This window comes from Phyllobates terribilis, unplaced genomic scaffold, assembly GCF_046119375.1.
Source record: "Phyllobates terribilis strain yellow unplaced genomic scaffold, ASM4611937v1 Scaffold_1__5_contigs__length_1240528914, whole genome shotgun sequence".
NCBI lineage: Eukaryota > Metazoa > Chordata > Amphibia > Anura > Dendrobatidae > Phyllobates > Phyllobates terribilis.
In genome coordinates, this window is record NW_027362761.1 from 498,159,580 (window position 1) to 498,175,190 (window position 15,611).

A 15,611-nucleotide genomic window follows, 5' to 3' on the forward strand; every position below is an offset into this window, starting at 1 on the left:
GGAGGGGTATGGCCTCAGGGCAGCCGACGTGGATGATGGGGGTAGCAGGAACCACTCAGAGACGATGCGGTGTAGTTCAGGGTCTTTACTGGTGACAAAGATAGACCCTCCCGGAGTACTTGCTAGCAATCGGGGCCTGGTCAGTCCTTGAGCAGATGGGATCTCCCCTGGCCAGGCGGAGTTGTAGGCCTTCCCAACTAACTGTACTCTTCTGGCTACCTTGCTAGAGGCGGGTAAAAGTAGCCCACGTCCCTGAGTGTACCGTGTGGTGCTCGGGGCCTTCTAATGGCTTCCGCTCCACGATGGCGGTGCTGGTCCCACGCGTGTGACCGTGCCTTCGGGTTTCTGGGCCAGAGGACCTGCAATCCCCTGCCGGTCGGTTTCTGCTGCTGGGTAGAGATTAGTCCCCACAGCCTCGGACTCCGGGTCCGGTGATACTTCTCAGTCAGGGCGAGCTCTGCAGCTGCCAGCCCCTGACTCCTTGTAGCACTGTTCCCACAGAGCTCCTGTAGTTTCTTCCTATGCTGCTTCTCTGTCTCTACCTCTTCTCTACTCACCCACCCTGCCTCAGCCCTAGGTTTATATAGGGGAAGTTCTTCCCCTCCCAGGACTGGGCAGGAGGTGTGGCATGCATAGGATCCCTGACCAAGAGACCTCCCACCTGCTCTCAGACGTAATATCTCTATCACTGTGGCAACCAGACCCCTGGGGTGTCACATTCCCCCCTAGTGAAATTTAGTACTCCGGGACTAAACATATTTTTGGAAAAACATAACAAGGTATAAACAATAATAGTACAATAAGAAATACATATAAAGATGGTCACGGCGTGTCCGCAACCGGGTGCAGTTTTTGAAGAAAAGCAAGGTGTCCATTTCACCAAAACAGGGAGACGTAACCAGGTAGGGGTCTGTCCTACCCCGAGTCCTTAACAGTCTTTAGTCCGTCCTGGGTTACGCTCCAACTATGTACACAGGATTCCCGGTAAATCCACCAAAGACTCCTATAAACAACTAGAAACACATAATTATACACAAGCAACAAGAAAAACAGGTAACCACAAATAAAACAATTTATACACTTCAAATCCTCCAACGTGCGGGTAACTGGCCTCTAGTGGCCCTAGTGGACCTACGGAGCTGACTGTCTAGCCCTGAACTACAGGGTGTAGGAGCTGTCAAGTGTAAACTGGGCAGCTGTCTACCGGCTCCTTGGCTCACTAGGGGTACGGCAGGCTCACTATAAGCAGAGGGTTGATCCTCCTGTTCTGCTTGTGTGGAGTCTTCTGCCTCCTGGACCGGCTGCTCTTCCAGCTCTACCTGTCGCTCCGTAGGTGCTTGGGATGCTGGTTGGAGGAAGGTGAGTACGGGTACCACAACTGCACCATTGACTTGAGTCCAAGACCGAGGGAAGTCTCCGAGCACAGTACTAACCATGTCTTCCCTTTCCTCTACGGGTCGAGGGTCTTCTTGTTCCTCCTCAGGGTTCCGTAGCTGTTCGGGACACTTCTTCAGGTGATCCCGGGATACAATGGTCGTGGTTTCCCCTCCGTCTTTACTGATGGTACAGACCTTTGGGTTGTCGTGGCTTGAGGGCAGTACGGTGTACGGGTCCTTCTCCCACTGGTCGTCCAACTTGTGGAGCCGTCTTTTTCTCTTCAAGACCTGCTCTCCGGGTACCAGGGGAACAGCGGGAGCATACTGGTTGTAAGTTTTCTCTTGTCTTTCCCTAGCCTGACAGAGACTTCGCTCCACACTCTTCTGTACTCTCCGGTACTGCTGCTGCCTCTCTGTGTCCCAGTCTGCTTCTGGTGAAGTGTCCTCGGGTGTCAGGACTCCCATTTCCAGGTCAACAGGTAACTTACCAGGTCTCGCCCTCATTAGGTAAGCCGGGGTACAGTTGGTGGAACCTACCGGGATGTGGTTGTATAGGTCCACCAGATCGGGCAGCTTCTCAGGCCACAGGTTGCGTTCTTCCAGGGGCAACGTTTTCAGAAGATCCATTACCACCTGGTTCATTTTCTCACAAAGTCCATTAGTTTGCGGATGATAGGGTGTTGTCCTTATCTTCCGGCAGCCATACAGAGTGCAGAATTCTTGGAAGACCTCCGCTTCAAAGGCAGGTCCCTGGTCTGTCAACACTTGGTCCGGGTACCCGTGTGGACGGCAGAAATGCTGCTGGAAGGCTCTAGCTGCTGTTCGAGCTGTTAAGTCCTTGACGGGGACGACAACCAAGAACCGGGAGTAGTGGTCCACGATGGTTAGTGCGTAGACGTAGCCACTTCTGCTTGGGGTCAGTTTTACATGATTCAAGGCTACCAGTTCCAACGGCTGCCGGGTGACGATGGACTGCAGGGGAGTCTTCTGGCTGGCACGGTCCTTCCTTCTTAGGTTGCACGGGCCACAGTCTCTGCACCACCTCTCGATGGTTCCCCTCATGCCTACCCAGTGAAACCGCTCGCGCAGCAGGAACTCCAGCTTCTTCCATCCGAAGTGTCCAGCCCCGTCGTGGTATGCCTCCATCACCATGGCTGCGTCTCTTCGTGGCACCACTACTTGCCAGATTAGTTCATGCGTCCGGGAGTTAACCATTCTGCGGCACAACTTCCCCTTGTAAAGGAACAGTCGACTCTTCTCAGCCCATAGTTGCTTGGCTTCCTCCGGAGCGTCTGGGTCAAGGCGAGCCTCTGGCCGAGTCAGCATCTCCTTCACCAGTCGGACGGCAGGGTCACTGTCTTGCGTTTCCTCCCAGTTGTAGTGAGGCAAGGGGTTAAACGTAGCGGCTTGCTTACTCTTTACCCGATGGGAATACTGGATAGTCCCATGACGGTGGAACGCGGGGAGTTCAACTTCTTCCAGTCCCTCTGGATCTTCTCCTACGTCCGGTAGGTTTGGCATCCTGGACAGGGCGTCCGCGTTGGTATTGGAGCGTCCTGCCCGGTATTTGATTGTGAACTTGTAGTTGGACAGACGGGCCATCCATCTCTGCTCTAGGGCACCGAGTCTTGCCGTGTCCAGGTGTGTCAACGGGTTGTTATCCGTGTACACGATGAACCGGGAAGAAGCGAGGTAGTGCTTAAAGCGTTCGGTGACTGCCCACACCACTGCCAGGAACTCTAGCTTAAATGAGCTGTAATTCTCAGGGTTTCTCTCGGTGGGTCGCAGTTTTCGGCTGGCGTAAGCGATTACTCGTTCTTTCCCCTGCTGGATCTGGGACAGCACGGCTCCTAGCCCGATGTTACTTGCGTCGGTGTAGAGGATAAAGGGCTGGCTGTAATCTACGCCAGGATTTTATCCCCCGTGAGGGCCATCTTCAGCTGGCGGAAGGACTCTTCTTCTAACTTCTCCCATCTGAAGGGTGGCTTCTGGTTCTTGGCCTTCCGGGACTGGCCTATCAGGAGGTCCTGCATAGGAGCTGCCTTTTTGGTGAAACCGGGGATGAATCTGCGGTAATAGCCTACCAACCCGAGGAACTGCCGCACTTCTTTTACACTGGAGGGACTTGGCCATTCCTTAATTGCGGTGATCTTATCAGGGTCGGGAGCCACTCCGTCAGCGCTCACCACGTGTCCCAGGTACTGCACCTTTGGTTTCAGGAGGTGACACTTGGAGGGTTTCACCTTTAGGCCGTAGCTTGCCAGAGCTTCGAACACTTCCGCCAGGTGTTTCAGGTGGTCCTCATACGTCTTGGAATATACGATGACATCGTCCAGGTACAACAAGACCGTCTCGAAGTTTCTGTGGCCCAGACAGCACTCCATTAATCGTTGGAAGGTTCCTGGTGCGTTGCAGAGTCCGAACAGCATGCAGGTAAACTCGCTAAGTCCCATCGGGGTGGTGAATGCGGTCTTCTCCCGGTCCGCCTCTGCTACAGGAACCTGCCAGTACCCACTAGTGAGATCCAAGGTAGAGAAGAAGTTAGCAGATCTTAAAGCAGCCAAAGACTCCTCTATCCTTGGTAAGGGGTACGCATCCTTGTGTGTGATACGGTTGATTTTCCGGTAATCTACACACATCCTCATGGTGTTGTCTTTCTTTTTGACTAAGACTAGTGGAGCTGCCCAGGGGCTACAGCTATCCCTGATCACCCCAGCCTCCTTCATGTCTCTAAGCATCCCCTTGGCGTGTTGGTAGTGTGCAGGGGGTACGGGTCGATACCTCTCTTTTATGGGAGGATGGTCTCCCGTGGGGATGTGGTGTTCTACCCCCTTGACTTGCCCGAAGTCTAACGGGTGTTTACTAAACACTCTCTCGTACTCTTGAACCACCCGATAGACTCCCTGTTTCTGGTGTGAGGGAGTGGAGTCAGTACCCAAATGTAGTTGCTGACACCAGTCCTCCATCGTTTTCTTAGAGCCGTTACCTTCCTCCGGGGAAGATGGAGGCAAGGGTTCTACGGACTGTATGGAATCTTGATTGATGGTATACAATTTGGCTAGCGTGGCATACCGGGGCAGGTACACTTCCCTCTTCCCGATATTTATTATGCGAACGGGCACCCTCCCATGGCGTACATTGACCACCCCCCGTGCTGTCAAAATGGTGGGCCTACTGTCTGAGTAAACTGGTTCTACCATTGCCTGGTAATCTCTACCTCTCAGACCAATAGCTGCCCGGCACCAAATCATCATTTCACTTTTTGGGGGCATGGCAATAGGGAAAGGGTCACACATTCGCACGCTACCAATCTCACCACCGGAGAGTTCTAGCTGTTGCCGTCGCATCAGTGCCCGGATCTCTTTCTGGAGCACTCGCTGCTGGCCGGAGCTGGCGTTCTTGGCAACCTGCTGTAAAAGGAAAATCACCTCTGCAAGACAATTTTCAATTACATTAGTTCCTAGAGTTATCTTTGGGTGACTCTCGTGTTTGTCAATGTCTACAATGATCAGTCCCTGTGCCGCCAATTCGACTCTACCGATTTTAATGGTCACCTCTTTAAATCCAATCTGTGGCACGGGCTGACCATTGCTGGCGATGATACTCAAGTCGTCGTCAGGGTAGCGGGTGATATCCGAGTCATTCCAGTACTGCTTGAAGAGCACGTACGGGATGGTGGTGACCTGTGACCCGGTGTCCAGCAGGGCACTCATAGGAATGCCATCCAGTACCACGGGTAAGACTGGACGTCCTCCCACATATTTGTCGCGCCAGTTCGATGGGCCTGGTGATCTTTTTCCAGGGGGTTGGCCCTCTACCCCAGGTTGTGCCAGTTTAAAGGACAGTACCTTGCCATATGTCCGGGTTGATTGCAGCGGCGGCAGATGGGTCGTCCGTCCTCGTTGTATCGGTCGCTGGGTCTTCCTCTGGCCGGTGGGGTCCTCCTTGGTCGACGCCACGGGATGTCCTCCGGTCCGGATGCCAGCTGGATCTTCCCTGGAGTGGAAACCTGTAAAGACTGCACAGTTCGGGTTAGCGCAGCAACGCTTTTAGCTAGCTCTTGGACCTGATGGTGCAGGTCTGGAGCCGGGTCATTGTTCAAAGCCTGCGCATCAGCTCCCACAGGCCCTGCCGACAAGGGCGCCGCCTCCTGGTGGTAAGTGGTAGTGGGGCGTCTGTGGGTCACAACGCCACCGGGTGCCGGTTCTCGAAGCACCCGGATGGCTCTGTCCTTGAACTGTGCAAATCCCAGATGAGGGTCCTGTAAGGCCATTGCCCGCAACTGGGTTCGGTGGGCATTGCAATATAAACCCTCTATAAATTGTTCAGTCAACAGCCTGTCCTCGTCTCCCACGCCGTCAGGGTCGGTCTGCTTAATGGCTCTCAGGGCCTCTTGTAGGTTCAGGGCATAGTCCCTTATACTCTCATGTGCCCGCTGTTTGCACCCGTAGAATCTAAGCTTGATCTCGGCTGAGGTGCGGGTATCAAAGGTGTCCCTCAGCCGGGTTAGTATCCCCGCGACAGTCCTCCCCCCAGGTGGCCAGGACTTTACCTCCCTTTGGGCTGCCCCGGTTAGTTGGGCCACCAGGATGCTCACTTTTTGCTCCTCTGTGAGGGGGTACACCTGGAAGAGGCTATCCAGCTTTTCTCTAAAGTCATGCAGGGTATGGGACTCCCCTGAGTACTGGGGTAGCCAGGCTGCCCCCGGGATATAGGGCATGGTGAAAGGCATGACCGCAACAGCGGTGGCGCTGGCGGGGGTTGAAGCAGTGAAGCTCTCCTCCGTATCCGACATCCTTCTCCCCCCTAGTGGACCGTGGCCTACCTTGCGATGATCCTCTTCCGTAGGCCGCGGCTCCGCAGTGGATCGTCAGGGTTGAGGACCTTCCGTCGCGCTCCTGTGACGTCGGCGTCTGCTGGGCTCCTTCCAGGACCTTACGCAACGTCCGGACGTGAGGCGGGGCTTCAGTTCTCGCGCTCTTTCGGAGTCCACGCCCCTCTTCTTCCCGCGCGGCGTCTTCAAGATGGCGGCCAACGGCGGGAAATCTCCACGGATGGCGGGAAGAAGGCTGAAGATGGCGCCGGATGGCGGGAAAACCTCACGGATGGCGGGAAGAAGGCTGAAGATGGCGCCGGATGGCGGGAATCTTCACGGATGGCGGGAAGAAGGCTGAAGATGGCGCCGGATGGCGGGAAAACTTCACGGATGGTAAGTTTTAAAAGTCTCTTTTTCAGGCACGCAGTACCCGGTGGTTGCGGGCACGAAATCCTGCCGACTACGCCAAAAGTTGACGCGCCCCTGGGCCTGAGTCGCGCAGCGTTGCGCACGCGGGAGCCTACCCGGAGCCGGATCAGATGGGGGGTAGTAGTCTCGTGGCGGTGACCCGGTCCATGCCCAGGGAGTCAGACTAAGTGGCAGTCTATTAGCAGTGGATGGTGGATGACTACGCCACCCGTTGAATGCAGCTATGGAGCTGCCGCTGCAGGGCAGACCGCTGAGGCCGGTGGAAGGATGGTGCAGCGTGGATGGTATAACCCCCAACGGGAGGGGTATGGCCTCAGGGCAGCCGACGTGGATGATGGGGGTAGCAGGAACCACTCAGAGACGATGCGGTGTAGTTCAGGGTCTTTACTGGTGACAAAGATAGACCCTCCCGGAGTACTTGCTAGCAATCGGGGCCTGGTCAGTCCTTGAGCAGATGGGATCTCCCCTGGCCAGGCGGAGTTGTAGGCCTTCCCAACTAACTGTACTCTTCTGGCTACCTTGCTAGAGGCGGGTAAAAGTAGCCCACGTCCCTGAGTGTACCGTGTGGTGCTCACCCGTATGGCCGGTGACTCGGGGCCTTCTAATGGCTTCCGCTCCACGATGGCGGTGCTGGTCCCACGCGTGTGACCATGCCTTCGGGTTTCTGGGCCAGAGGACCTGTAATCCCCTGCCGGTCGGTTTCTGCTGCTGGGTAGAGATTAGTCCCCACAGCCTCGGACTCCGGGTCCAGTGATACTTCTCAGTCAGGGCGAGCTCTGCAGCTGCCAGCCCCTGACTCCTTGTAGCACTGTTCCCACAGAGCTCCTGTAGTTTCTTCCTATGCTGCTTCTCTGTCTCTACCTCTTCTCTACTCACCCACCCTGCCTCAGCCCTAGGTTTATATAGGGGAAGTTCTTCCCCTCCCAGGACTGGGCAGGAGGTGTGGCATGCATAGGATCCCTGACCAAGAGACCTCCCACCTGCTCTCAGACGTAATATCTCTATCACTGTGGCAACCAGACCCCTGGGGTGTCACATTAGGTTGCCTTGATCCAAAGGTGGTGCTATCGATGTCGGACAGCGCTCAACACCAGCTGGTGTTACCACCTCCAAAGAAAATGATGACCTGCCAATCACGCTGGCTGTTGCGGGTAAAGAGGTGGCAGGTCTGCGCCCCAAAACAGGTGTGACTGCTGTCCCCCCAGTCACAGAGGATGAAGAGGCCGCGGATGCACAAGATATGGCAGACGGTGGTTGGCCCGGCCGGCTAGGCCGCATTGTAGCACAGTGAGCTTCCCACTGCAACTTATGCTTCATGTCCATGTGCCGGTTCATGCATGAAGTACTCAAACTATGTATTTTTTGGCCTCTACTTAGCTTTTGCTGACAAATGTTACAGATAACACGAGTTGGGTCATCTTTATCGATCTGAAAAAATGCCCAGGCTATGCAAGGCTTAGCACCCATGCGACCTGAAGAGCCACCACGACTTGTGGTGAGAGGCAGAGTTGTGTTTGAGGATGCAGTTGTTGACGTGCTTCCAGTACTACGTCTCTGTCCAGGAAGGCGCAACCTGACCTCGTCATCACTAGCATCCTCCTCCACCTCCTCTGCTGACCTCATCTCTTGGCTGACTGTGGGTTGACAGTAAGTGGGATCTCCAACCTCATCATCATCACCCTGTGCGTTATCACACCCGTCGTCCTCAGAGCCAACCTGTTCCTGCCCTGACAAAAAACTAAAGTTGTCGCTCCAATCAGGTATTTGAGTCTCATCATCGTCTTCCTCATTGTCTCCACCAACAGGAGTTACAGTTTGGGAATGAGGGTCTACATTATGGTCAGAACCTTCTGCGTCTGGTCCTGGATCCGACTCATAAAGATTCTGGGCATCAGTGCAGATCATTTCCTCATCTGGATTCACAGAAGCGCTGGAGTCGACCTCTGATTCCCAGGCTATAGTATGAGTAAACAGCTCTGCAGACTCAACCATCTGTTCTACCTCATACTCAGACGGGCAGCTGGAGATTTGGCAGCTGTGAGGAAGCAAGTGCGATTGGGGTGACACCTTTGAGGACTGGAGTATTTATGATGTTGAAGTTGATGTGGAGGAGAGCCCACTTAAAGGAACACTTGATATCCGTTGAAGCACCTGCTGTTTTTGTGCCTCATCTGGAATTTGTAGCGATTGGCGTGGCCGTAAGAAAGGGATCTTATCACATTGTCCGCTAAAAGAAGTAGACATTTTAGTTTGGCTGGAAGATGGTCTTTCTTCTGCAGATGTTACTGTTGCTTTAACACCTACCCCACGGACACAACCTTTTTTCCCCTTCCCAACACGCCTATTCCCCTTTCCACCAGCAGCAGGCCTTTTTCCACTCATTTTGGTGGTTAACTAATTCACAACTCTGGAGTTGTTTGCACAAAAAAACAATGGATGGAAACCGAGCAGAGCTGAGTGACCAAACTGTGGTATTAGGCCAAAACTATTGGCTGGGTTAGATGCAGAAAAAAATTATATTCAATTTGCAACCTGATGGAGGTCAGTATAGATGGACTAATAGAACAAGTCCCACACACAGCTAGAAGCCCAAATATTTTTTCAGAGGTAGATGCAGAAAAAAAATATATTCAGTTTGCAACCTGATGGAGATCAGTATAGATGGACTAATAGAACAAGTCCCACACACTGCTAGAAGGCCAAATATTTTTTCAGAGCTAGATGCAGACAAAAAAATATTTTTAATTTGCAACCTGATGGAGGTCACTATAGATGGACTAATAGAGAAAGTCCCACACACTGCTAGAAGGCCAAATATTTTTTCAGAGCTAGATGCAGATAAAAATTATTTTGAATTTGCAACCTGATGGAGGTCAGTATAGATGGACTAATAGAGAAAGTCCCACACACTGCTAGAAGGCCAAATATTTTTTCAGAGCTAGATGCAGATAAAAATTATTTTTAATTTGCAACCTGATGGAGGTCAGTATAGATGGACTAATAGAGAAAGTTCCACACACTGCTAGAAGGCCAAATATTTTTTCAGAGCTAGATGCAGAAAAAAATTATATTCAGTTTGCAACCTGATGGAGGTCAGTATAGATGGACTAATAGAACAAGTCCCACACACAGCTAGAAGCCCAAATATTTTTTCAGAGGTAGATGCAGATAAAAATTATTTTTAATTTGCAACCTGATGGAGGTCAGTATAGATGGACTAATAGAACAAGTCCCACACACAGCTAGAAGGCCAAATATTTTTTCAGAGCTAGATGCAGATAAAAATTATTTTTAATTTGCAACCTGATGGAGGTCAGTATAGATGGACTAATAGAGAAAGTCCCACACATTGCTAGAAGGCCAAATATTTTTTCAGAGCTAGATGCAGAAAAACATTATATTCAGTTTGCAACCTGATGGAGGTCAGTATAGATGGACTAATAGAACAAGTCCCACACACTGCTAGAAGGCCAAATATTTTTTCAGAGCTAGATGCAGATAAAAATTATTTTTAATTTGCAACCTGATGGAGGTCAGTATAGATGGAGTAATAGAGAAAGTCCCACACACTGCTAGAAGGCCAAATATTTTTTCAGAGCTAGATGCAGAAAAAAATTATATTCAGTTTGCAACCTGATGGAGGTCAGTATAGATGGACTAATAGAACAAGTCCCACACACAGCTAGAAGCCCAAATATTTTTTCAGAGGTAGATGCAGATAAAAATTATTTTTAATTTGCAACCTGATTGAGGTCAGTATAGATGGACTAATAGAGAAAGTCCCACACACTGCTAGAAGGCCAAATATTTTTTCAGAGCTAGATGCAGAAAAAAATTATATTCAGTTTGCAACCTGATGGAAGTCAGTATAGATGGACTAATAGAACAAGTCCCACACATTGCTAGAAGGCCAAATATTTTTTCAGAGCTAGATGCAGAAAAAAATTATATTCAATTTGCAACCTGATGGAGGTCAGTATAGATGGACTAATAGAGAAAGTCCCACACACTGCTAGAAGGCCAAATATTTTTTCAGAGCTAGATGCAGACAAAAAATTATTTTGAATTTGCAACCTGATGGAGGTCAGTATAGGTGGACTAATAGAACAAGTCCCACACACTGCTAGAAGGCCAAATATTTTTTCAGAGCTAGATGCAGAAAAAAATTATATTCAGTTTGCAACCTGATGGAGGTCAGTATAGATGGACTAATAGAACAAGTCCCACACACAGCTAGAAGCCCAAATATTTTTTCAGAGGTAGATGCAGAAAAAAATTATATTCAGTTTGCAACCTGATGGAGGTCAGTATAGATGGACTAATAGAACAAGTCCCACACACAGCTAGAAGCCCAAATATTTTTTCAGAGGTAGATGCAGAAAAAAAATATATTCAGTTTGCAACCTGATGGAGGTCAGTATAGATGGACTAATAGAGAAAGTCCCACACACTGCTAGAAGGCCAAATATTTTTTCAGAGCTAGATGCAGACAAAAAATTATTTTGAATTTGCAACGTGATGGAGGTCAGTATAGATAGACTAATAGAGAAAGTCCCACACACTGCTAGAAGGCCAAATATTTTTTCAGAGCTAGATGCAGACAAAAAATTATTTTGAATTTGCAACCTGATGGAGGTCAGTATAGATGGACTAATAGAACAAGTCCCACACACTGCTAGAAGCCCAAATATTTTTTCAGAGCTAGATGCAGAAAAAAATTATATTCAGTTTGCAACCTGATGGAGGTCAGTATAAATGGACTAATAGAACAAGTCCCACACACTGCTAGAAGCCCAAATATTTTTTCAGAGCTAGATGCAGAAAAAAATTATATTCAATTTGCAACCTGATGGAGGTCAGTATAGATGGACTAATAGAATGATGCTATGCCCAAAAGATTTTACTTCACTAGGTGCAGTAAAAAAAATGGTATTCTATACACAGGTGGTATATCTTGCAACACAGATAGGCTACTCCACTGACTAACACACTCTGCAATAGGCCAAAAAGGATTAGCTTTGCTAGATTCAGCCAAATGCTGTGAAAAAAACTTGCACAGCACTGGCACAGACCTGCCTGGCAAAAACTGATAGGAACTGATGTAACCTAGTCCTGAAAAGGACTGCAATTACAATTAGTCTTTACTCCCACAACCTATCTATTTAAGAGCACAGACCTGCCTGATAAAAGTCGTAGGAAATGCTGTAACCTAGTCCTTAAAAGGACTGCAATCACAACTATTCCCTACTCCCAAGCTATCTGTAGATTTGTGCGAAAATTGGCTTGAAATTAACAAGATATAGCGCACACAGCAACAGCGGTGCCGTCTAACACGCAGCTGCAGCAGTGAGAAAATGGTGGCGACGGGGAAAATGGCTTGGTCTTATAGGGCAAGGACATGTGACATACACTGCCAATGACACATGCCCTTGCTTGTGTGAAAAAAAGCACTTCGCTCCGTGTGTGCGCTGCTGATAGGCTGACAGATTGCACCTCCCCACTGCAAATGCGGGAAAGAGAAAAAAAAATGGAGATCTTCATTGTTCCTGCAGAGATCCATCCCCTGCCCCTCCCCCCACCCCGCTGTACACTCAAACTGCGTATTAACATTAATTTTCATCATTACTGAGAAAAAATCCAGTTATGATTTTGGTGCACGAACAGTTATCGAACATAACCTCGAACAGCCGAATTTTTCTCAAATCATTCGTGTTCGCCGAACGGCTCGAACACCGCCCAAAACAGCTCGAATTTGAGATTGGCGAACAGTTCGAGTCGAACAACGCTCATCTCTACTGGTGATCACTGTATTACCTATACACACACACTGACACTATATACAGAGCTCCTGTGCATAATGTCACTGGTGATCACTGTATTACCTATACACACACACTGACACTATATACAGAGCTCCTGTGTATAATGTCACTGGTGATCACTGTATTACCTATACACACACACTGACACTATATAAACAGCTGCTGTGCATAATGTCACTGGTGATCCCTGTATTATCTATACACACACACTGACACTATATACACAGCTCCTGTGCATAATGTCACTGGTGATCCCTGTATTACCTGTACACTGACACTATATACAGAGCTCCTGTGCATAATGTCACTGGTGATCACTGTATTACCTGTACACTGACACTATATACAGAGCTCCTGTGCATAATGTCACTGGTGATCCCTGTATTACCTGTACACTGACACTATACACAGAGCTCCTGTGTATAATGTCACTGATAATCTCTACATTATCTGTACACTGACTCTATATACAGAGCTTTTTTCCATTTTCATTATCAGTCACTATCTGGAGCCATTATGTGCCATGGTCATGGCGTGGCGGTATTTGTCCCTTGTATGTGGTATTATTCGAACAGTCACTATGTGGTGGTAATATGTGGTCTTCTCATGGTGTGGCAGTATATATACCTTGTACTTGGTAGTATTTGATTACTATGTGGTGGTATGTGTTCTGGTCATGGTGTGGCGGTATTTCTCTCTTCTATATGGTATTATTAGTCTACGTATAGTGGATTGTCGTCAGTCATTTGTTTTTTTGGATATTAAGAATGGGAACATTCTTTATTTGCAATACATATTAAATACTTGGATGTTTAACCTCTCCCTGTGTTGTGACTAATACACAGCAACAGAGATGCACGTCAGCTCAAGACGCAAAAAATAAGCCGTCACACAGCCCCAGATCCAAAAAAATGAGAACACTATGGTGCGTAGAACATGGCGCGAAAAGTTTTTTTTCAAACTTGTGAATTTGTTTTCACCACTTAGATACCAGTAAAGGTATACATGTTTGGTATCTACAAACTCATACTGACTCGAGGCATCACCCTGTCATGTCAGTTTTACCATACAGTGAACATGGTGACTAAAAAACCCAATAAACAAACGTGTAATTGAACTTTTTTTTGCAATTTTACTGCAATTGAAATTTTTGTTGCCATTTCCCTGTACACTTTATGGTAAAATAAATGATTGCATCTGAAAGTACAACTCGTCCCACAAAAAAACTGTCTTTCCTGCTGCTACAGACTTTCATATGACTACAATTTACATTCTGCTGCTTACACAAACATTTTTGCAGTTTACAAGACACTTCTTACACTAGCTTGCACCCAGGTTTCATGTGAAAGAGTGTTCTCAAAGCTGAAAATTGTAAAAATCGTCTGAGGTCTTCGATTGGACAGGAGCTTTTAGAGTCAGTCCTTCTGTTGAACATTGAGTATGACATTTCAAGGAACTTAGACTATGATGACATTATTAATACGTATGCAATGTCATCTTCTGTTCTGAAAAAAAAAACTTTTGTAATTTTGCTGCTGAATGACTGTTAGTGTGTGTTTATTTGTTGTTTTTGGCCTTTCACTAACAATTAAATGTATTATAGAGGAGAGGAAAACGTGCAATACATACTTCCAAAATGCTTACAGAATTCTTTAAGTTTTCCCAGTGGGCCAAGTTTGGTGCTGCTTTAATGATGCTGGCTGCTGGGATGCTAGATAGATGCAGGTTCAATTTGTGGCACTTATACAGTACTTTAAAAGAATGTACCTTGAAAGTATTTATTGTTATTGTTCTGTTATGGCACTTTATCACACACTGATGTGAATAAGATAACAGTGTTCCTCTTTTGCCAGGAGTGTTTCTTTAGTTTGTTATTTATTCATTATATTGGTTATTTATTGGTTAATAAAGTTGATTCATTTTGAAAGAGTTTGTGGATTTATGTTACTCCTATATACGGTAACTGCATGGTGCTGGTGGGCCCCAAGATTGATTTTTTCCTGGTGGGCCCCAGGTATTCCAGTCCGGCGCTGTTTGCAGCCCATGTCCTGGATACGTCTGTGTGTGGTGGCTCTTGAAGCAATGACTCCAGCAGCAGTCCACTCCTTGTGAAACTCCCCCAAATTTTTGAATGGCCTTTTCTTAAGAATCCTTTCAAGGCTGCGGTTATCCCGGTTGCTTGTGCACCTTTTTCTACCACATTTTTTCCTTCCACTCAACTTTCCACTAATATGCTTGGATACAGCACTCTCGGAACAGCTAGCTTCTTTAGCAATGACCTTTTGTGGCTTACCCTCCTTGTGGCGTGTGTCAGTGACTGCCTTCTGGACACCTGTCAAGTCAGCAGTCTTCCCCATGATTGTGGAGCCTACTGAAACAGACTAAGGGACCTTTTTAAACGCTTAGGAAGCCTTTGCTGGTGTTTTTTGTTAATTATTCTAATTTTACTGAGATAATGACTTTTGTGTTTTCATTGGCTGTAAGCCATAATCTTCAACATTAACAGAAATAAACACTTGAAATAGATCACTCTGTTTGTAATGACTCTATATAATATATGAGTTTCACTTTTTGTCTTGAAGAACTGAAATAAATTAACTTTTTGATGATATGCTAATTTTGTGAGAAGCACCTGTATATTCTTACTTGGATAAAATCCTATTGCGCTTGAATTGTCCTCACAGCCTTTTCCAACATTTTGAAAAAATTGGCACAAAAACATCAACAAATGCCACATAACAAAAAAACAAAATAAAAGAGAAGTGATTTCCAAAAAAACCACAAATGATGAATTGGTCCAAAAATTAAAAGATCAAACACAGTATGAACAAAGCTCCAAAAGGTATTCTGTTCACACCACAGAGAAAGAAGCCAATGCGAGATCCTGCAATAAACTTGTCAGTATCTTCCAAGATAATGTAATGACAGATGCCTCTTATACTGATCATCATAATGTTAATGGGCGAGGTGACCTTAATTTATTACTTCTCGGGATGGACACGTGTAATCTGAAGATTAACAGAAGCAGATCTGTCATTTCACTGATACCTGCCATGGTAATTCTAATTAAAACAATTAGCATGCTTCCTATTACATTAGTTACTGATTTTAATTATCTAAATGTAATGATTTAAATTTTAATGAGTGAAAGTAATGAGAAAAAATCAG